The sequence below is a fragment of the Equus asinus genome, chromosome 1 (genome assembly GCF_041296235.1).
Source record: "Equus asinus isolate D_3611 breed Donkey chromosome 1, EquAss-T2T_v2, whole genome shotgun sequence".
In the NCBI taxonomy this organism is placed as follows: Eukaryota; Metazoa; Chordata; class Mammalia; order Perissodactyla; family Equidae; genus Equus; species Equus asinus.
Window position 1 is genome coordinate 188,565,039 of NC_091790.1, and position 22,968 is coordinate 188,588,006.

Below are 22,968 nucleotides of genomic sequence, written 5' to 3' on the forward strand. Positions count from 1 at the left end.
GGGCTTTTGGGAGAAAAAGGAAAAATTAAAATCTTTAAAAAAAAAATTAAAAAAAAGAAAATGGATAAACTGGCACACTGAACTCTCCTCTTGCCCAGACACTTAGATTATAGAGGAAAGTACTAAGCTATTAATAAAACTGTTGAGTCTAAAATCACAAAATAACTGACAGCTTTGTGGTTTTTCACCAAATTCTTGCTCAAGATGGTGCCAATCCTTGGGCAACTGTATATTATTTTGGGCACAGTACTGCTTGCTAAGTTGAAGTTATATGTTGAAGGGAAATTAGAGATGCTCATTTTTAGGTTTTTTTGTTTGATGAGATGCCAATAGCAATCTTTTGCTATGCTGATGTCTGCGCTCAAAATGAGGTTTGCCAGATATGGGGGAAAATATTATATTGCTTTGCACTGACAATCAATTTATTCAGTGAACAATAAGGGAGAGATGGGATAAAGGGAAAACACAAATTTGACCAGCTTACTTGTCAAACTTATTGCCCAGCATTGTATAAACAAGACATTTAATAGATTGACAGAGGTTTTATTCTTCCGTTGAATGCCATAATATAGTGATTTTCTTAAGAAACTTGACAACATTGAATGTCATAATTTTTTAAAAAGAAAGATACTAACTTGCCTAGCATACTCCTGGAATGTTGTACGTGTTTCATAATTGTTGTATGAATGACTGCTAACACTCACTATATTTATAGTTTATATGCAATTTATAACATTGATACTTCCTTATATAAAAGTATTTCAGATTTCTCAAACATCTCTTCTTACTATCTCCTTTTCAAACTTCCTTCCCAAATCCTAAAACAACTTGTTCTACTTTATTTGAAGATAATTAAGTATGTTTTTATTGCATTTTTTCATATTCAACTTTCTATTTTGTGATCTAGTTAGTTGGGTCTGTCTTCCTGACTAGATTGTATGTTCTTTGAAGGCAAAAGTTATCCCTTATTCACCTTTGTTTCCCTCCCTCTTTACTGTGACTAGTACAGTACTTTACACATGGAAGCTCTGTACTCAAGTCAATAATTGTCAAGTTGCCTTAAGATGAAATTGATGGGTAAGACTATTAAAAACTTTACGTTTGTGATGGGCATTTGGTAAGGATCAAATGTGGTCATGAAGGTGAAAGAAGTTTTGACACTATAAAGTCCTAAACCAGTGTTAGTGGCTATTACCACCCACATCTGTAGGTTGGAACGTTTAACTTTGGAGCTCTTAAGCAAAAATTCTGGAATGTCTCCATTCATCCCATTTACCCATTTTCATCACCAAATAAATTGACTTCCGCTGGAATCAATCCTTGGCTTATCCTGCCCACCCCAATTGTCCCCTCATCTACCTTCCTCAAAATGCCAGAGTTACTAAAGGCTTGGAGAAGATTAACTTTTAGCATTCTCCTCCTAGATATAGATAGACATCATCTTAGAAGTAAAATCTGTGTAATTTTTATCTAAAAGTTGTTTATGACAACAAAGTCAAACAAAATAGGTGAGGCCTTAAGTACTCGATAGAATGAATACAAATCTAGATATTTGCATGTTTTACCAGTTCATTTTGACCATAACCACAGGCAGGGCAGAAGCATCTGCATGAAACGTAAAAAATTCAACCCCTTAGATGACTGATTCCAAATAGCCAAACATTGGATATCATGTCATCCACATCTGGTTGATAGAATGTGAATTTCCCCCTTTCTATCCAGATGGCTCAGCCACAGATAAAGCATGGAGACTTTTCGACATTCTACATGGGACGTGGTGTTGCAGAATTCAGCTTTTGTGCTGTTCTTTTTCTCCCTTCTTGCTATTGCCTGGATCTCATTAGAAACCATTAGTGATGTAATACTAAACCTATGGAATCTTAAACATGCTTTTAAAATCCTGTGGAATAAAGATGTCTCCCACCAAACCAAAAATGCAGTGGGAATAGACAAAGTTACATTTCTTTAAGAAAAAATGACTCATTTCATAGTTTCCAAACTGTTTTGACTGAAGCTTCTCAAAATAAACGTTCTGCAATATGTAGCCTTTGATGTCTGACTTGGAAAAAAAGTCATTTCTCAAAGATACAATTCAATGCTTTTTGGGTGTTCACGTATTTTTGCAGATTAACCTACTTTTATTTCAACCAGTGAATGACACAATATTAAATAGCCATCAGACTAAGAAAGAACAGTATGTTTGAAGTGGTCTTAACTCCTACATAAACCAAATATGAAGAACATGCCATATGATTTTTTAAATTACCACAAAAATAGAATTTCCAGAACATTACCAGAAGGGGGATTTGGTCCATTAAGAATAGCAAAACAGCTTAAATGTCATGAAAGTGGAAGATTAGGAGTGCAGTTAAGTTTAGTAATGGTATTTTTGATTCGTATGCTATTTCCTAGGGTAGGCAATATTTTTAATTTTTCGCAGTCTTGAACCTTGATCCTTAAAGGTTAACTCAAGTTTCAGAGCTTACAAACTGCAGTTTGTTTGGGGTGGCAGTTTGCCATTGACTCGCCTCTGGGTTTTTTTGTGCTCTTCCAGCTGGGGGACTCAAAAGTGGTCATTTATTGAGTCCAGGTCTACATATGGACACTGAAACAACTGGTTTTCAACCAAATCTTTAAAAAAAAATCCAAACAACCAGTTTTTATGCAGTTGATCAATTTGATTTAAGACATCAATTTCTTCTGTTCTAACAACAGTGAATGAAATAACTGGGTCATTTGACAAGCTTTTCATTCTTTCTGTCTTGCATCTTTCTTTCACCTTTCTTTCTGTCCGTCTTTACTGAGAGTTTCCCTTTGGAGTGGTGGAAAGAGGAGAGATTAAGATCTACATTCTATTTCCAACTCTTCCACCTCTATCTGATGCTTGCCAATTTCTTAACCTCTGAATCTTCCCTTTTCTCATCTATAAATGGAGAGCGAAAACATTTACCTCATGCGTTTGTTTGGAACACTAAATAAGAGATGTGTGGCATTTGACACATAGTTGGTATAGAATAAATGTAAATTTCTTCCCAGTTCCTCCTTAATTGCACACATGGAGTGTACTGTGCTAGTAACCTCCCCACAAAGAAGTGAAGAGAATGTTTGACACCCAATCTGTTAGACTATTATAAATATTAGAATCTAAGGTATATCTCACTTGGTCAAGTCCGAGTTCTAGAGTCTGATGTCTCTGATGATGGCAAGAAGTGACCATTGTTGGAGTTTGTGTTATTCCCTGAGACTTTTAAAACCTCCAGAATCTAATGTTATCTTACAACATCCCATCTTTCCTTCAGAGGCCCTTTTAAATCCACATTCCAATAATAACTCAAACTCCTCTTGAACCTATATGCATTTTTAGCCTGGAAACAGCACTTAACATAATGAACTCTAAGTGTTTACTACCCTTATGTGAAGAGGTTCTTCTATTATTTGGCCTGAAACTATCACTCTAAAGCATCAAGATTGAGACAAAGTGGGGAGTGGGGGATGGGAGAGGGGCAAGACAACTAGCATTTGTAAGATGACAGCAAAGTTTAATAGAAAATGAATGGGCTCATACACTCAGGTAGACTTGGACTTCGATTCCAGCTCTGTCTCATTCTAGTACATAAAGTTGTTAAGAGGATGTTCTGTACCCAGGTTAAAGCAAATTTACTTTGCTAACTTTGTTAATGCTACTAAGAACTTAATTTTGGATTTCCTCTTTAAACATTTATTTTAATAAGTAGTTAGGGTTTTTCGAGGTCTTTAAATTTTTTAAAAATATCTAAGTAAGAGGGGTGGGAAAATATACTATTTTTTTTCTCTGTGTAATGATAATTTCATAGCCTAACTTTCAGATTTGTAAAAGTCTTATAGCATGTATATTCTTTCAGAATAATGTGGAGATTTCTCTTTTAGTGAAGTCATTTGGAGTTGATTGTTGGTTTGTATAATTTACAAAATTATATTCAATTATGCAATTAATGTGAAGACCTCTAATCACGTAATTACCCAAGGTCATTTTATACTTATAGTAAAAAATGATCTTGGATCTTCCTGTAGATTAATCTCCAAAGTGATTTATTGGTCATTAATAGCATAATTCTTGGACCCAGAGGTGAGAGTCCAGTGTTACAACTGAGAGGAGATCCCTCTACAGACTAACCAGGGGAGACTAGGATATGTTGCAAAAAAACCCCGCACATTTCTAAATTCTCTGTTGACTACCTTTTCCTCCAGGGTTTCATTGTTACCATTTTAATTCAGGTTTCCAGAATTACCAAACATTTCCATATCTCTAGTTTAATCCCTCCCTGCTCCATCTCATTCTATACGCAGATTTTGAATCTTCCCAAATTACCATTTATATCAAAGATCTAGTCCCTACTGTCTACTCCAATGAGTAAAGGGCAAAATTGACATCCAAGGATATAGTCAACACAACCCACTTCCTGAAACCCTTCCAGCCAGGCTTTTGAATGTGCTCACTCATGGATACAACTTGTGCATTTCTGCTCAAATGACTTTGCTCTTTCCCTGAGCAACAGTGAAATATCCTCACTCTTCCTTTCTAGTCATCTGAATCTTAACTCTTCTCTAAGGGCCAGTCTTCTTTTTGAAGCCTTTTCTGAATACTGCAGCCCATCTAGTCAATAAAGAGTAGAGATTTTCCAATCCATTCTTCATCTTTTTAGAGTTGAGGAGACTGAGGCCTGCAGAATTTTGTGACTTGCCCAATGTCACATGGCTGGTTAAGAACGTCACCAGAACTTAATTTGACCTCTTTTAATGCCTAACCAGTACTTTTCACCATACGGTAACCATCGTCTTTATTACTTAAACTAATCATGATAACAGACATTTTACTTGTAATATTGTTTTGCACCGTTGGTTATTGTTCATAAGTATGTAACCTGGAAATGATGAAGGTCTTCCTGGGTTACTGTTTTCTTTCATATCCAGGTAAAATCGTTGGGACCTCCATCTCAATATTTCTGGAAATCCCCAAGAAAGAGACAAAGTGGTGGGAATGGCTTATGTTTTTCTGTCACCTCTCGTTCCAAATTCCAGTCATCCTTTTGCAGCTTCAGTCCAATCTCTCTCAGCTTCACCCTGAGCGTGGAAAAGTTCCCTTTTCCTTCATTCCCACAACGTTGCTGTGTTCAACAGACTTTGATGAATGGTTTGAGGTGATCGAAGGATGTTACAGTGCAGTCCAGACTGGATCACAGTTTAAAATGAAATATTAGACATGGTGGTCGGTGGAGCCGAAGGAGGAAGAGGGATGATCAGAAGTTACTGGAGATTGGTATGGCTGTTCAGCTCTTTGCCTTAATTCTCTCCCAAGTGATTTGGGATGAGGGGGTCGTTCACCTTTTACAACCATAAAGGAAGGTCAGTATGTTTACATAAACAAAACAGTCCTCTCTCCCGGGCTTATGGCCTTAATAACTCCAGAAGGTAGCAAAAGTTTTGATGTTAGTTTTTCTTTAACTTGGGCCAGATTGAATTTTGGGGCAGCACTCCCTTCCTCATTGACCGGGGCAAATTTCAGGGGTCAGTGGGTATATTTTTCCCTTTCAACTTCTGCATACACAGTTGAGAAAAAGAATCCAGCAGTATTGTACAGAACATGTTAAGATTAGGAGGGGGATAGAAGCAGAACATGGGAGTTCGCTGATGTTTACTGAGTGTTTTCTTCATGTCAGACACCATACTCCTGCATGTTATCTCATTTAATTCCCACAACAGTCGCACAAGGTAGATATTTTCCATCTTAAAAGAGAAATTCAATAATTTGCAAAAGTCACCCAGCAAATAAGTGGCAGACCCAGAATTCAAACCCAGATCTGCCTGATTTTAAAACATTTACTCATGCTTCAAAACAACTAAAAAAATTACAATGTCCATCCAGATGACAGTTGTAATGACGGAAACAATAGTAGGAATGGAAGCAAGAAAACCCTCATAACTGAAACTGCCCAAGTAGAATCCTCAGATTTTATGATTATGGATTGTATTTGTGATGAGAGAAAGGGTGACAATAAAGATCATACTGATATTTCAAATCTATCAAAGGACTGAGATAAATGGGTGTTCTGAGACCCAATTTCCAATGTGGCAGTGGGGCTTGGGGTGGGGGGGGGGGGCGTCCCACAACAACAAGCAATTTTTGGACACCAGCTGGGTGTCCTACAATGCAACTCAATTCTCACAGCATCAGATTCCACAGGTTAAGGGTGAAGGCCTGTAGGACTGCCTCCCTCTCCCATTTCAGGTACCAGTTGCAAGCCCAGGTTGTCACCTGTGTTTCTGACCAACTGGCTATAAATCAGAGGTTCTCATGACCCCCTCCTTCCTTGGGTTTGATTAATTTGCTAGAGCAGCTCACAGAACTCAGGAAACATTTTACTTACTAGATCACCAGTTTATTGTAAAAGGATATAACTCAGGAACAGCTAGATGGAAGACATGCATAGGGCAAGGTATGAGGAAAAGGCGAGGAGCTTCCGTGGCCTCTCCTAGAGCACCACTCTTCCAGTATCTCCGTGTGTTCACCAACCCAGAAGCTCTCCGAAGCCCGTCCTTTTGGGTTTTTATGGAGGCTCCACTACAGAGGCATGATTGATTAAATCATTGGCCTTTGGCAATTGATTCAACCTTCAGCCCCCTCTCTCCTCCCAAGAGGTTGAGGACTGAAAGTTTCAACCCGCTAATCACAGAGTTGGTTCTCCTGGCAACCAGTCCCAAGCCTTAGGTGGGGTCCAAAAGTCACCTCACTAACACCTTTATCACTCTCGTCACTGAGGAAATTCCAAGAGTTTTAGGAGCTCTGTGCCAGAAATGAGAATGAAGACCAAATATATATTTCTTCTTATAAATCACAATATCACATGGGAGTAAGAAAAAACAGGAAAGTCAGTCAGAGGCATCTTTCGAGGAAGATGATGGTAAGTCCATTACGGGCTGAGATGGAAGACAGAGGAGATGAATTTTCTTTCATCCTTTCCGCTGTTTAAAGCTACAGTAGTGCCCCCTTATCCACAGTTTTACTTTGCATGGTTTCAGTTACCCGTGGTCAACCGAGGTCTGAAAATGTTATATGGAAAATTCCAGAAATAAACAATTCCTAAGTTTTAAATTGGGCACTATTCTGAGCAGCAGTGATGAAATCCAGCTCTATCCTGCCCAGGACGTGAATCATCCCTTTGTCTAGTGCATCCACACTGTGTACACTGTGTACACTACCCGCCTGTTAGTCACTTAGTAGCCTTCTCAGTTTTCAGATCAACTTTTGTGGTATCGCAGTGCTTGTGTTCAAGTAACCCTTATTTTACTTAATAACGGCCCCAAAATGCAAGAGTAGTGATGCTGACAATTCGGATATGCCAAAGAGAAGTGATAAAGTGCTTCCCTTAAGTGAAAAGGTGAAAATTCTTGACTTAATGAGGAAAGAAAAAAAAATTGTATTCTGAGGTTGCTAAGATCTACGTTAAGAACAAATCTATGCACAAAATCGTAAAGAAGGAAAAAGCGATTCATGCTTGTGTTGCTGTCGCACTTCAAATCTGTATGCATAGGAAAAAAGATAGTATATTTAGGGTTCAGTACTATCCTTGGTTTCAGGCATCCACTGGGGTCTTGGAACATATCCCTTACGGATAGGGGCAACCACTACATTTGTTTTTATATAAACTCAGAGGACCTCCTGCAGAATCTGAATTGGGTATCCTCAGTCACTCGCTTTTATAACCCAAGAAGGGCAACATGTTCAATAGACTACCACCAAGAGTCTTTTTGGGCAGCTTTTATTTATTCCTCTTGGCTGCGAGTGGACAAAAGGGGCAGGTATCTGGTTTTTGTTACTGTGTAGAAGTACAATTACCATTTCGTTGATGTGAATGGGCAAGTGCTGGATCCAAACTGAAATTGCAACTACATCTAAACAGAGGACTATGTGGCACTTTTCTTACTGAAAAGTTGTTAAGTTTGGCAATCCTCACCCTGTTCCCGTCAAACATTTTCTTAGCCATATTAGGTTATATGGAAATAAGCCAGTATCACAGCTGGTGTATGAGTAGACCTCTGCACAGGGCAGTTTTGAGAGCCTTTCTCACTGGTTTGAAAGGAATAGAAACAAATGTGGCTCAGGGTATATTTTGAAATATGACTGGAAAGAAAAATAATATCACTGATCTCAAAAGAATTAGGAATAGCAGTTCAGACCAAAATCAGATTTTTAGGCTGGAAGCCTTGGAAAGATTTGGGTATTTGTTTGTTTCTTATTGAAAGGCTGTATCAATTTATTAAAAGCCCAACCAGCCTCATCACAGATGCAGAGGAGGAAATCAGAACAAAATCACATCAGCTCTCCCATGGTTCTCCACTCTGAATAATCGTAGACACTGGATTTAATTTCATTGTTTGTCAAATGGAGATGATATACTGTCTTTTTCACAGGGTTCTTAGGAATCAAATGAGATAATGTGTGAGTCAACTATGACAATGGAAAGCATATTTATGTGCTTTCCGTACTTTCAAACTGCAACTTGTGGAGAAAAGTTGGAGCAGCACAAAAAATAACTTCTAAGAAATTTAACTGGTTGTTTTGGTATAGTTGCCTTCCCTTCATTCAGAACTTACCATATTCTGCTTTGACGTCTAATAAATATTCATCCATATATTCATTCATTTATTCAGTCTACGGAGCACTTAGCAAGTACCAAGCTCTTAATGAATATCCTCTCTGAAAACAGATGATAAACCAGTGAAGCTTCTCTGACTGTCTTGTCATTAGACACTCTTCAAATATTTTGACTGTTTGCTGGCCACTCATTCATTTCATTCATATTTGTTGAGTGACCACCATATGGCAGGTAACTGCAGAGTGCAGAATCAGTGGTAAAACAAACAAACAAAAACCAGCCATGCCCTCACAGAGCTCTCAATGGGGTAAGAAAGACTAACACTAGATAAGTAGGTACCCAGGACCGGCCTGGTGGCATAGTGGTTAAGTGCCTTGCTCTGCTTCAGTGGCCCAGGGTTTGCAGGTTTGGATCCTGGGCGTGGACTTACACACCACTCATCAAGACATGCAGTGGCAGCATCCCATGTACAAAAAAGGAAGATTGGCACAGATGTTAGCTCAGCAACAATCTTCCTCACCAAAAATAAATAAATAAATAAATAGGTACCCAAAACTAAATGTCACTACAAATTGTGATTGTACACGAAGATAAATAGCAGAGAACTATAAGAGAATAGTGTGAAGGTAAAAATCTTAAAAGTCTGTATATCTACCAACAATTTTTAACTTCCTATATCTTGGCAATAAATGGATAGGGTTCTTGAAGTCTTTGCCATATATCTGGTGCTTGAACTGTAACACAAGAATCAGTGTTTTGAGGGTATTGCGAATACTATTGTAACGTTGATTTTGTGGGTTTAGAGAAAGCTAAGAATTATCCACGTGAGAAATGTAATGGTGTTACTGGTAGGAGTCGGGGAATCTTTTTAGTCTTAAAGAACAGCAGGTTCCAAGACTCCGTAGCCTGCATGGGTTGTATCCGTGCAGGAAACTGAAAGATCTGTGTGTGACCAGATCACAAAAGATAGTGGCACAAGAGGAAGCTGGAGAGGTAGGCAGGGCCAGATCACATCTGGCATTGTAGGTCGTGGTAAGAAATTGAATCTATATTCTCAATGTACCATGAAGCTATTGAAGTATTTTAAGCAAGACAGAGACATGACTAGATTAATGTTTTCAAAAAGTCATTATTTGCAGAAGGCCAGGAGATTCGAATTGGGAGACCAGTGAGAGGCTCCTGGAATGGTCCAGATGAGATATGGTGGTTTGGAGTGGGTGGTAGCAACAATGATGAAAATAAATCGACTGCTGCAGGTAAACATTCTGGAGGGAGAATCACTGGATTTACTAATTTATTGCATGGAGTTTGGTGGGGAAGGGATGGTGAGGAAGAAGTGTCTGGAATGACTCCCAGATCCAGGGCTGAAGCAACCAAGTGAACGCTGGTTCCATTTGCTAAGATGGGTAGAGCTTGAGGAACATGGACTACATTCAATTATATTCTTTTTTTTGAAAGACAAAGTAGCAGTGCTTGAACGTTTTGTGAGTTGTAGAAAGAAGACAAAAGTATAAAGTATAATGCCCATCTTCAGAGTGTTTGCACCCTAACGTTAAACCCATGGGTAACAGTTCTTTAACAGACCTTCTCAAACCCCCAGAGGCTCTCCTATGATGTTAGGGATTGTCTCAGTAGTAGGACTTAGTCTCTCTCCTCCCTTCCACTGGATGTGTCTACAAATAATGTGTTTGATTTTAGTCGTTTAACTTGCTACACCTTTGAATTGTTTCATTTCTCAAGTCTCAAATAGGTCAACCTTAAAAGTCAGCTTTTTAACGATCTCTTTTGGGGATTCTTCTATAATTTTAGCAGTGAATGGATAATACGAGAAGTCTTTACCATCTTGTCTTGCTGTTATTTGCTGTAACTCAACTACAGATATTTTGGTGGTTTCACAATAACTGTTCCAACTTCTCCAGTTAGTTATTCGGAAACAAGAATTCACAGGAAGAAAATGTGATTGATTTGATCCCTCGAGAGGCACTAAGTCCTCTCTATTACTTAGCAATTTGAAACAAAGTGATCAAGATTTAGGGATAAAGATTTATGTACAAGAATGTCCATCACAGCGTTAATTGTAACAGCTCAGATATGAAATATTCTAAATGTCCAGTGATAGAGGAAGGTTTATATAAACAATGATGTTATGTTAAAAGAATGGTATGGGAAAATACGTATAAGTGAAAAAATTGAGCACACGACATATTAAATTCACTATTAAAATAGGATCATATGTGTTGCTGAAAAAAATAGAAGGAAATATATTGAAACTTTAAAATAATCTCAGGGTGGGAGGGATTAAAAGAGACGTTAAAGTTGTTTTCCATGGATATATCTGTATTTTCTAAATTTTCTACGATGAAATGTGTATTTGTATATCCTCCATAATAAGATATATATCTGAATAGCATCAGAGATAGGCCTGACTTCACAGATTTGATGATTTGGGACCTTTTGTAGTGGGGTAAAATAGAACCAAAAGTAGTCTTGAAAAGCATCAGTATTTCAGCCTGTCAATAAACAATTGCCAAGTACTGTGTGAGTTGCTGTGGGGACATAAAGCAGTATGAAAATGTGATTGCTCACTCAGGGAGCTGATGATCAAGAACCTGCACTCCTGGAGTTCCCTCTTTGGGGTTCAAACAACCTAGAAACATAATAAGAACAATTTTGATTTCATCTCTGAGTTTTTCCTTTTGAGCCGCATCAGGAAATGAAAGGGCTCAGAGAGAGGAGAGGAAAAAAAAAACACTCCCCAAACAATCTAAGTGTTTGTGCTGCCTCGATATTATTGAAATTTTGGCTAAATTTAGTGTTTTCCTCTCTTGCTCTCCTGGTTCATTTCACATAATGTATTTGTAGCTTTATCCAGAGTTCTGGGATGGCATTTGTATGTGAGCTTAGTTGTTTTAAGTTATTCACAGTCATTTGTTTTTCATTTTTCTGCAGTAATTTGTCACAATCACATTTTTATGTTCCAAATATATAAGAATTGTTGTCTTGTCTCTGGAAAGTATATGTTAGAAGTTTTCCTTTTGAAGCTGCAAGATATGTTTTACTGTTATGTAGATCAGCTCTATTTAGCCTATAAATGTGCCTTTATAATGCCAGAGTTGCAATTTCAGAAAGGAGAGCTGCCCAATAATTATTTGATGGCAATTGCCCAAAAGTTTTATTGAACTAATTTATCTTTTCATTTAATTCAATCAACTCGGCTATAAATGATGAACCTGATGAGGCTTCTATTGGTATTTTTGTTGGCATATGAATAGAGGTATGGCTGTGTTTAAACAGCTCTATGCTTTGGAGATGAATTTATTATGAGATATTCTGTTTGAAATAGTGTATGAATGTGGAAATGGGTTCCAGTGATCCATCTATATCTTCACTCCATCCTCCATTTGGTTATAATACATGTTTTTAAAAGATAGCAGCCTGGGTTTAAGTTTGTGGCAATAAAGATTGAAGTTGGGCAAATGTCCACATTACCATCAACCTTCTAATATAATTGCCAATAAAATGTCGGGACCAGGTTTCAGTGAGATTCTGATTGTCCACCTTGTGTCAGCTTTCAGTCTGGTTCCGGGAAGAAGGACACTGGGTAAGGAACCAAGTCTTAGAAATGGAAACAACATTTGAGCACCCAGGGACCTCTTTTATTTATTCAATTAAAGCATATTTATTGAGAAGCTAATATGTGCTCAGAACTATGCTAAGGAACTGGAGGCACAGAATCGAATAAGACATTAAAGGGGTAGATCTCATGTTGTGTTCTTACCACAGTAAAATTTTTTAAAAAAGAGAGAGCTCAAGCCAAAAGACAAAAAGAAGTGAATAAGAAGTGAAGAAGTGTAAATAGCTTAATATTCATTTTCCCACTAGGGAGTTAGCTCTGTGAGGGCAGAGATCTTGTCTCTCTCCATCTTTGCTGTATCCTTAACAACCTCCATTTAATAACTGGAAATAGAATAGCAAACTGGGCCTTTTTTTTTTTAAAGACTGGCACCTGAGATAACGTCTGTTGTCACTCTTCTTGTTTTCTCCTTCTTCTTCTTCTTCTCCTTCTTCTTTTCCCCAAAGCACCCAAGTACACAGTTGTATATTTTCCGTTGTGGGTCCTTCTAGTTGTGGCATGTGGGACGCCACTTCAGCATGGCTTGAGGAGTGGTGCCATGTCCGCGCGCAGGATCCAAACCAGTGAAACCCTGGGCCGCCAAAGCAGAGTGTGGGAACTTAACCACTCTGGCACAGGGCTGGCCCTGGGCTTGACTTTTTATTTCATGAGATAGGAATAGTAGAAGAGCAAATCTCAAAATTTTTTTCTCCACATGACATATGCGAGGAATGATATTCATAGGAAAGACCCATTCACGGGAACATACATAGGCAGGCCTTTTTCTTCCACCCAAGAAAGATTCCTAGAATGCAGTTGAGTGAGAGTCAAGTTTATAGAGATAAGCTTGAATCCTTCCTAATGTTTTAAAAAGTAAATCACATGGAACCTCAAATTTCTGATCACACATCCCACTGGCAATAATGCTGTGATTGGACTCCACAGGGAAAGCCACTGTGGTGAGCCGCCCTACCTTACCAGATCAATTTTGATGTTCAAGTGCTTTGAGGTTAGGTCAGTTGCTTGAAGGATTTATCACTTGTTACACTGTCTCCACTATGTGATTACTGCAAAGACAGGCCAAATTGCAAGGCCCACAAAGAATCAACTCTTCAGATTGTTATTTAGAAAAATTCTAGCCCATGAGACAGCAGTTGAGAACCAAGCAGTGGATTGATCTGATTTCTGAAAACGAATGTAGTGATTTGTTTTTTCCTAAAATAAAAACAACCAGCTCCAGGGGGCCGGCCCCGTGGCCAAGTGGATGAGATCATGCGCTCTGCTTTGGCGGCCCAGGGTTCCACCGGTTCGGATCCTGGGTGTGGATATGGCACCGCACATTGGGCCATGCTGAGGCGGCGTCCCACATGCCGCAACTAGAAGGACCCACAACTAAAAATATACAACTATGTACTGAGGGGTTTTGGGGAGAAAAAGGAAAAGTAAAATCTTAAAAAAAAAAAAAAACAGCAAAAAGCAACCAGCTCCTGCTAAATAAACTTGGTTGTTAAGTAAACAAATAGAGGCAGAATGGTGTTCTGCAAAGAGAATGGATTTGGGGGCCCATATCTACCCACCGCTAGCTGAGAGGGCTTGGGTAAACCATTTAACCTCTCTAGGCTTCTCTGGGTCCCTTTATAAAATGTTGCCAATACTACTTGTCTTACTGATCTCTAGGGTTACCATGAAAATTGTCTGAGAAAAGGGATATGAAAGCTCTGTTTACTGTAAAAGTGTTAGGTATTTGTATTCTTAACCCATTTCTGATGTCACTATTCACTTGGAAATCAGTCCACAAATGGCTGATCTCATTGATGATAGAAGCGTACTTGCTCTGTGACCAACCCACTTCATCCCTATGGAGCATTCCAGACATTTCAGTGCAGGAACGAGGTCTATGGGAAAAAGTCAAAAGGAGACTGATCAGAGGAATTTCACTGGCCCTTCCCAGGGCTCTGTGTACAAAATGGTCCCCAGTGCATTGTTATTTTGCTGTGTTCGCCGATGTCCAGTTTCCAAGACAATAACAGACCAATAACTGGGTGATGATGAACAGAGTGAGTGTGATGTTATGCCAGTTTTCTAGTGCAAAGGCCTGTGCATCTTGTCCATGGGATTTCAGCCTCTACTGGCTACTCTCAGCTGGATGTGCAACTGAATAATGCAGAAGCTGACTTTCTTTAAAATGCTAAGGAACGACATCAACTGGTGAATTTTTTCAGAGCTACACACACTGATGGTTTTGCCTTTTGTTACACGGGTTGGACAAGGTGATTGTAGGATCTGACCTGAGCACTGAGACCTACTGCTGCTCAGATTTCCTATGTCAGCGTTTTGTGCTTCACATTGGCTGAGCTCAAGGCCCTGGGTTAGGCCTCAGCACACAGCTCCAGGGTGGAGGAGAAAGGTGGGCAGAGTTGGCTGATTAGAAGGTAGAGAAGAGGAACAGGGTCATTCCACTTTGGGTGTTATTTTGCTTTGTGTTTCTGCTCATCTTAAGCAACTGGCCTTAAAAGAAATATAATATACAGCTCTGTCCTTAGATACTCACATTTCAATCAGTAGTCAGAACTATCGCTAGATAAAGATTTAAGAATACTTTAAACAAACAAGTACATATTACATAATAGGAACATGAAAATCAATTCACTAAGTCAATAAAATGTGCCGAAATTTTCCACTGAGTTGACTGAATTGAATAAATAATCCAATTGCTTTGATGACTGGTAGTCTCAACCAGAAAGTATTGAATTAAGACACTGCTTCTTTGTGAATATCCAAAATTCCTGAGTACCAACTTCAGTGATGAGATTGTCAATAAATCAAGAGTCTACTGGAATTAAAGGCGTTTGATTTGGGCAAGGATATAGGAAAATCAGAGCCCTCATGCTCTGCTGGTGAGAATATAAAATGCTGCAGCCACTTTGGAAAAATGTCTCGTAGTCCCTCAAACAATTAAGCATTGAATTACCATATGACCTAGCAGTTCCAATCCTAGGTACATACCCAAGAGAAATGAAAGCAAATGTCTACACAAAAACTTGTACACAGCTGTTTTTAGCAGTATTATTCATAATAGCTAACAGGTGTAGACGACTCAAAAGTCCATCAACGGATGAATAAACAAAATGTGATACCTCCATACAGTGGAATATTATTTGGCCATGAAAAGGAATGAAGCACTGATACACGCTACCACATAAATGAACCTTGAAAACATTGTGCTAAGTGAAAGAATTCAGTCACAAAAGGACAAATATTCTACGATACCATTATTTTGAAATGTCCAGGACAGGCAACTCTCTAGAGACAGAATACAGATTAGTGGTTACTTAAGACTGGAAGAGGTAGGGGAGCCTGGAGGGAGGGTGATGGCTAAAGGGCATAGGGTTTCTTTTCGGGTGATGAAAATGTTCTAAAATTAATTATGGTGATGGTTGCACAACTCTGAATGTACTAAAAACTATTGAATTGTACACTTTAAATGGGCGAATTGTATGGTATATGAACTATATCTTAATAACACTGTTATTTTAAAAATGGAATAATATTTGAAAAATAATAGATACTCAATTAAAAAAAATAAAGAAGCCATACACAGACACATAGGCAGAAAAGAGCCAGGAAGACTTCATCTGCTGGAAAATTTAATATACATAAAGACTGAGTGTACCACTTCTTATCACTCATTGGAGCCCAAGCACTTAACATAGTGTCTTACAAATAATACAACCAACATCAGTGCTTATAATGATAATAGTGGTGGTGGTGGTGATGCTGATGCCAATGATGATGACAACAGAAACAGCTGCCACTGCCACACCACCATCTTTGGGACCTTTAATATGAAGATTGGGTCTTTCTTGATGTATGGTAGTTAAACCAAATTGCAACTACAGGTACACCATGATTCTGTAAATAGAAAGATTACATTTTTCTCAGGGTCAATGCCTCGTATGTTTGTAGCTACAGGAAGCTTATCAAACACTGACGTCAGCCACTTTCCCATGAGAAGTCCAGCATTTCATAATGCCACAAATGACTTTCTCTTTCCTATTTGCTTCAAACAAGTAGAGAACTTTTCATGGAGTTTAAAAATAAACATCTGACTTTTACCCTGCGGTGGATACATTCTTATTGCTTCTCCGATCAGAAATTATCTTGCCTGTAAAAATCCATTCTCATTCTTCTAATAACAATTTAAGCTTAAGCTTTAAGACATCAAAGCCCTTCCTTTGTACTATCATTGATCTTATTCTGTTCTAATAAGAAAAATTTTTTCTTCTTCATATTGTACAAAACTGACTCTTCTAAAAACATATATCTAAATTAAATCCTTTGCATTCTGTGAAATTTCGAGAGGAATTAGGCAAAATTTCCCTGGCTACTTTTGCTAGTCCTGGCCACTTAATGATATAGAAATAAGCTAAGGGTTGATTCATTCTGTTTTCCAGATACAGAGTAATGAGGAAGGAGGGAGAGAGAGGAGCTAATGTCCGTTGGGGGCCTATAGAATTCAATAATAAGCCCTTTACGTGTTATCTCATTCATTCTTTAACTCCTCCACTCAACAAACTTTTATGGAGCCTATGTTATGTGCCATGGAATATGCTAAATGCTTGAGATAGAAGTACTGATAAGATCATGTCCTTGCCATCAAGAAGCCTATACTTGTACAACAGTCCACTAATGGCAATGCCACCATAGAGGCATTAACAAAATACTATGGGGGCACAGAGGAGGAAAAGCCCTTCAAGGCAGTAATTACTATCCTCATTTTAAAATAAGTGACTGATATTCAACAGAGAACTTCTCTAAGGTCATACTTCTATTAAGCGTAGACTTCTATGTGACCTCACAGCCTATCTTCTTCTATAATCTCATGCTGCTTTCAAGGTAGAGACATATGTCCAACCCAACAGAATGGTTCAAAGCTTTGTCAGCAATCCAGTGAATCTGTTTGTTGCAGAATGCCAAGAGAATTCTTATTTCCATTGAATAACTGACTTCTTAAATTATAAGAAAATTTCTTTAGTCTCTTACTTTGTTTAGCCTGCTTGATAGCTAAATTCCTAACACAGCTTCTTATTAATATACCATGTCCCTCTTATTGATTCATTTATACAAATATCTCTATATATTTCCATATGCATAATTCCACAGTAACATGAAAAATGTATCCCATGAAAATCAAGAGATTCTCTCACAGATATAAAACTTTACACTGAAATACAAGCATTATATGGACAAATGTTACTCAAGATACACAGGCAAAAACTTAAATGAAAATATACAGTTTAAAAAAGTAATAAGGAAACCTTGTGCACGGACTTGACACTGGAGGTAGTCTTGGGAAGGGGGGTGCTTGAAAGTGAAGAGGAGAAGCAATCTGGTTAGTAAGCAAGGGGCTGAATGCACTGTGAAGTTTCACATCTTAAGATGATAAGTAGTCCCTGTATTTGAATTGCTTTGGTACGGACCACTTGCAAAAACATTCAATATTTCCCTTCTAAGATATAGTAAGCCAAAACATATACACGGAAAGTTCACTAAGTCATTGGTAAATAGTCCTGTGTTGACTTTTAATTTAGAAATAACTGGCCAAATTGATCCCAGCCTTCCTGACTACAATTTTCCCCCTGCAGGGTACATTGATTTGTATTACCTTATTGTTTTCTCTCATTGTTTGTCTTTCTTGTTGTTATTTTATTTTCCTACTGGTATAATATATGACCGGGGATATTGAATTTTCATGATTTTATGGATTTTGAGCACATAAATTCCCTTTAGTTGTCATCTTTCTACACTGAGTCTTCCTCTATTCACATGTTATAAGAATAATCTTTTTATTGATGTATAACATACAGAAAAGAGTATAAATCATAATTGTACAGCATGAGGAATTGTCACAAAATGAACACAATGGTGTAGTCAGCACCTAGATCAAGAAACAGAACATTACTAGCACCCAGGAGCCATCTTTGTTCCCCCAGCCACACCTCCTCCCTTCCCCACCTCTGCCCCAGGATAACCATTATTCTGACTTCTAACACCGGTTATTAGTTTGTCTGTTTTTGAATTTGATATTAATGGAATCCCATTGTATTTGTGTGTGTATGTGTGTGTTTGACTTCTGTCGTTTAACGTTATGTTTCTGAGGTTCATTGGCTTAGCAATTTTCACATCATTCTAATCTGCTATCCAGTATTTCATTGTTTGCCTGCCACCATTTATCCATTTTACTATTGATAGACATTGAGGTGATTTCCAGTGTGTGGCTATTATGAACAGTGCCACTATGAACATTCTAGTTTATGTCTTCTGATGAATATATGCATGGATTTTTTTGTGTATATCCCTAGGAGTAAGGTTTCTGGGTCACAGAATATATAAATATTCAGCTGTAGCAGATATTCCTAAATATTTTTGTCTCGTGATTGTACCAATTTACATTTCCAGAGCAGTGCATGAGAGTTGCAGTCTCTCTCCAACACTTTGAATTGTTGGCCTTTTACATTTTAGCTATTCCGGTGGTGTGTAGTTTTAATTTTAATTTTTCTAATGATCAATGAGATTGAGCACTTTTTCACATGCTTATTGGCCATTTTAGTATCATCTTTTGTAAAGTACCTATTGAAGTCTTTACTGGTGGGTCATGTATCTTTTTCTTATTGATTTGTGGGAATACATTATATATATTGGATACAAGTTCTTTGTCAGATAGATGTACTGCTATTATTTGTTTCTCAATCTATAGCTTGCCTTTTCACTCTCTTTATGGTTCTTAATTCTACTGCAGGACAATTTATCAATTTTAATTCTTTATGGTTAATGATTTTTATGTCCTGTTTACAAAATCTTTGCCTATCCCAAGATCATGGAGATATCTTCTACTTTTTTTCTGAAACTTTTGATGTGTCAGTTTTCATGTGTAGGTCTACCATCAATCTGGAACTTTTGAGGGGCGGGAGGTATGGTGTTAAATAGAAGCCGAGATTTGGTTTTCTTTTTTTCCATGTGGATATCCAATTGAAGTGCTGGATGATGTTACTTTCCTCCACATAGGATTACCCTATCTTCTGGCAGTTTGATAGAGTTGGGGAAGTTCACTTCAGTTGAATAGGGCTGAGGTTATTTGAAACTCATCTACCATTTTGTATGATTTAATTGACCTCTAGTTTGACCCCTCTCCATGGATGAGTCCTCCAAGGGTCCCAAATGAGATTGCATCCCAAGACCTTTTCTTCTTTTTCTTTTTTTTACTTGCTTCCATTTTTTTAAATCAAGGTATAATTTACCTACAGTAAGATTTACTCTTTTTAGTGTACAGTTCTGCAAGTTTTGACAAATGCACACAGTTGTGTAACAACCGCCGCAATTAGATATAGAACAGCTCTGTCAACTCCAAAATGATTCTTCCTTTTCGAACTTTAAGTTTTCCCTGCTTCACTTCATGAGACTGCTGAAAACTGCCGTGCATTTCAGAAGCACTCCGCTTGGTTTCTTATTCTTCTACGTCCTCTGGTCCTTTGATTCTTAAAGATCCAGTAAATGCCTCGAGGGAGAAATCACTGAACATGAGTTCGCTTCTCCAGGGCTTCCTATTCTTCAGGATATTGGCCCCGTAAAGTCATGGTTACTGCAGCAGCTCTCTGATGCCTTCAAACAGATTTTGGTTTTTTGGAATTTTATTCAGATTTTCTAGTTGTTCTCAATGAGAACGTTGGACTGCCACAGGTTATTCCATTACAGGCAAACACTTAAGTCAGTCTATTTACATTAAACAGACTCATTAAGACCCTCCTCCAAATTTTTTTTTTGTATAGATCCCAAAGGGTAAAAGAAATGTCAATGTTGGCAGCTATGACTACTCCAAGTGTCAAGTCATGGAAAACGCTTTGGAGTCAAGCAAATGTGGGTTGCAATTCCAACTCTGCTACTGCCTAAGTGACAGTAAATCTGAATCTGTTTACTTGCTTTCTTTTTTTTTTTTTTTTGAGGAAGATTAGCCCTGAGCTAACATCTGCCGCCAATCCTCCTCCTTTTGCTGAGGAAGACTGGCCCTGAGCCAACATCTGTGCCCATCTTCCTCTACTTTATATGTGGGACACCTGCCACAGCATGGTTTGACAAGCAGTGTGTAGGTCTGCGCCCAGAATCCAAACCGGCGAACCCCAGGCCACTGAAGTGGAATGTGTGAACTTTAACCACTGTACCACCAGGCTGGCCCCTTCCTTGCTTTCAAATGGGGACAATAAAAACAACTGATTTCACAGTTCTCTTTTTAAGATTAAATGAAGTAACAGATATTAAATACCTTGCACATAGTAGGCATTCAATAAATTATAGCTATTATTATGTAATACATTATCATTTCTCCTGGAGCTATGAAATGCACTCATCTCTTAGAAATGATGGAGAAGTGGTGAGGGTAGGCGGTCCTTGAAAAGCAATACCTTTCTCTGAGCACCTTGTCAGCTGCTGAAGAGGGTGAATTTGATTGAGCCTGTTTTATTTACAACTGTAACAAGGTCATTCCCAGATACTGAGATACACACAGTACATTTTTTTTTTCCTTAAAAGATCATAGAATTATACAAAAACTATCTGAGTTGGAGAGACCTTAAAAATCTATTCCAAATGCTTCATGTTACAGATGAAGGAACTGACGGTCCAAGAGTGGTTAAATGACTTGGTCAAGATCATTTCACTCATTAGTATTTATTTAAGTGACCCAAATTCCCTAAGATCACATATTTCTTCCCTTCTAAAAGACTCCTAGCTCCCATATTCAACTATAAATGTAAAACAGAGACAAATCACAAGAGAGAATTATTAATGGTTTATTGTTACTGGCTCATTCTGACTAAAACCCATAGATCTATTTTTAAATATTTTATTTTAATTTCCATCCCCACAAATTATGTGACTTCCTGCCAACTAAGACTGAAATAGCTACTTACCATTCTTTTCCCATTCCAAGGATTATGTCCTGTAGCTTTTCATTCTTTTGTCTGTTATAAGAAATATTCTGCTGTATCCTCCAACACACAAGACTGAAAGGAACTCATAAGCCCAGAGAAAACAGCTCTCTTTGAGTTTACCAAGTGAAAGAGGGTGCAGGGGGACCTCCATTGCTCTGGGCGCTAGACACACAGGTGGCCATGTGCATCCCTGGTACTCTCCTCTCTGGATAGGGACAGATCACCAGCACTGCAACCACCCTCGTGATTTCCAGCAAAATCAGCACTTGGAGCATCATTTTTTGGTAAGTCCCCTTGTTCAGCACATCTTTCAGCATGTGTGTTCTGCTAACAGACAGATAAACCTGAATCCTGTGCGGACCAAATAACTTGGAAGAGTTTCATGAGCACAGAGCACACAGTCATCTCATGAAAGTCTCTACCTCATGCCAGGATTCTCAAGGGCTCCTCCTAGAACACTCGTTCCACAGATCTCCACATGAGTTACTCCTTCCTAGAAATATATTTTCAGCCTAGATGTCTCCTCTTTGGAGAGACCATCCCTCATCATCCAGCCTCCAGTGGCCCCGCGGTGGCCCTCTATCACATCATGCTGTTTTACTTACTCACTATCAGAAACATGCGTGTTGTCTATACCCCACCAGAATCTGTGAAAGCAGAGTTCTTGCTCGTAACTGTGAGTTCCATTCTGGCTCAGAGTACTAACTCAATGAATAAGTGAATGTGGGCATGTATCCTTCCAATACACACATCAGGCTGGTTCAGTTTCTGGGTTTGAATACTGGCTTCACCACTTACCAGCTGGGTGAATTCAGGCAAAAGACTTAAATACAATGAACTTCTCTGTGCTTATCCTAAGGTAAGAATATGTATCTCACTAGGTTGTTAGAGTGACAAATGAGATCAATGTGTGCAATGTGCTCAGGACAGGGCTGGGCCCCAAATCCCTTAATACACAGTAGTTGTTAGTACCTCCATAATGAAATCAGAGCATATCATAAAAGAGTCATGGAGGGATTTTTAATGTAAATATAAATATTCAAATCAAGGGGTCTTAATTCAAACACATGGGGTAAAATTTTGGTAAAATTTTAAATTAATTAAAACCTGGTTCTTCTTGTTAGCTATACAAAGTTATTCCTTTTATAAAGGATCCCTATTTAACCTTTGCCATAACTCACTATTATAATAAGTTACCATTTGAGACCCTCCTCTTGATATCCACTTGGAAAATGACGTCTTTCTGTGAAGACTTGTGGTAAGAATTTGAGAGTTTTAACAAGTTTTTGCAAATATATACGGGCAACGTTTTTCTATTTGTGTAGTCTAGGAAAGTGCTAGTTTCTGTTTCTTATGCTACTGAATGGCTTTCACTAGAGGTTTCCTGAGTGTTTTAAGAAAATCATTACTCTTGGAGGACTAGAAATCTGACTGAGAGGGGATAAATTCCTCCTTTCCTTTTATTACACCTTGATTCTCCCACAGCAAATGCTTTCATGTAAAACCCAATTTCCCCCAACATGCCTGAGCAGATGGTTCAGTCAAAGGAGCAATAAATAGCACCTGACTGTTTGCCGCTGGGAAGGGGACTCTGGAAGGAAGACAGGACCACTTGCCTATTGTAGCCCCGCTCTCTCTCCCTTCCCCTCTTCCTTCATCTCAGGTCTTTTTCTTCCTTACCATGTCCAGTCTAGACTCAGCTCTGCCTGCAGAGAATTTCAGCAACTGCTTCTGAGCC

General features: G+C 38.4%; 1 protein-coding gene across 12 annotated transcripts in view; it reads left to right on the forward strand.

Moving 5' to 3' along the window:
* CALD1 (caldesmon 1) overlaps nucleotides 1-22,968 on the forward strand; it is a 183,293-nt gene that overhangs the window by 41,725 nt on the left and 118,600 nt on the right. Inside the window, exon 1 of one of the 12 annotated variants that reach the window (XM_070513826.1) lies at nucleotides 21,256-21,514. The exons of the other annotated variants lie outside the window; for them this stretch is intronic. The gene's annotated coding sequence lies outside the window, so the exon portion shown is untranslated. Of the gene's footprint in view, nucleotides 1-21,255; nucleotides 21,515-22,968 lie in introns of those variants that run through there. 12 annotated transcript variants of the gene reach the window in all.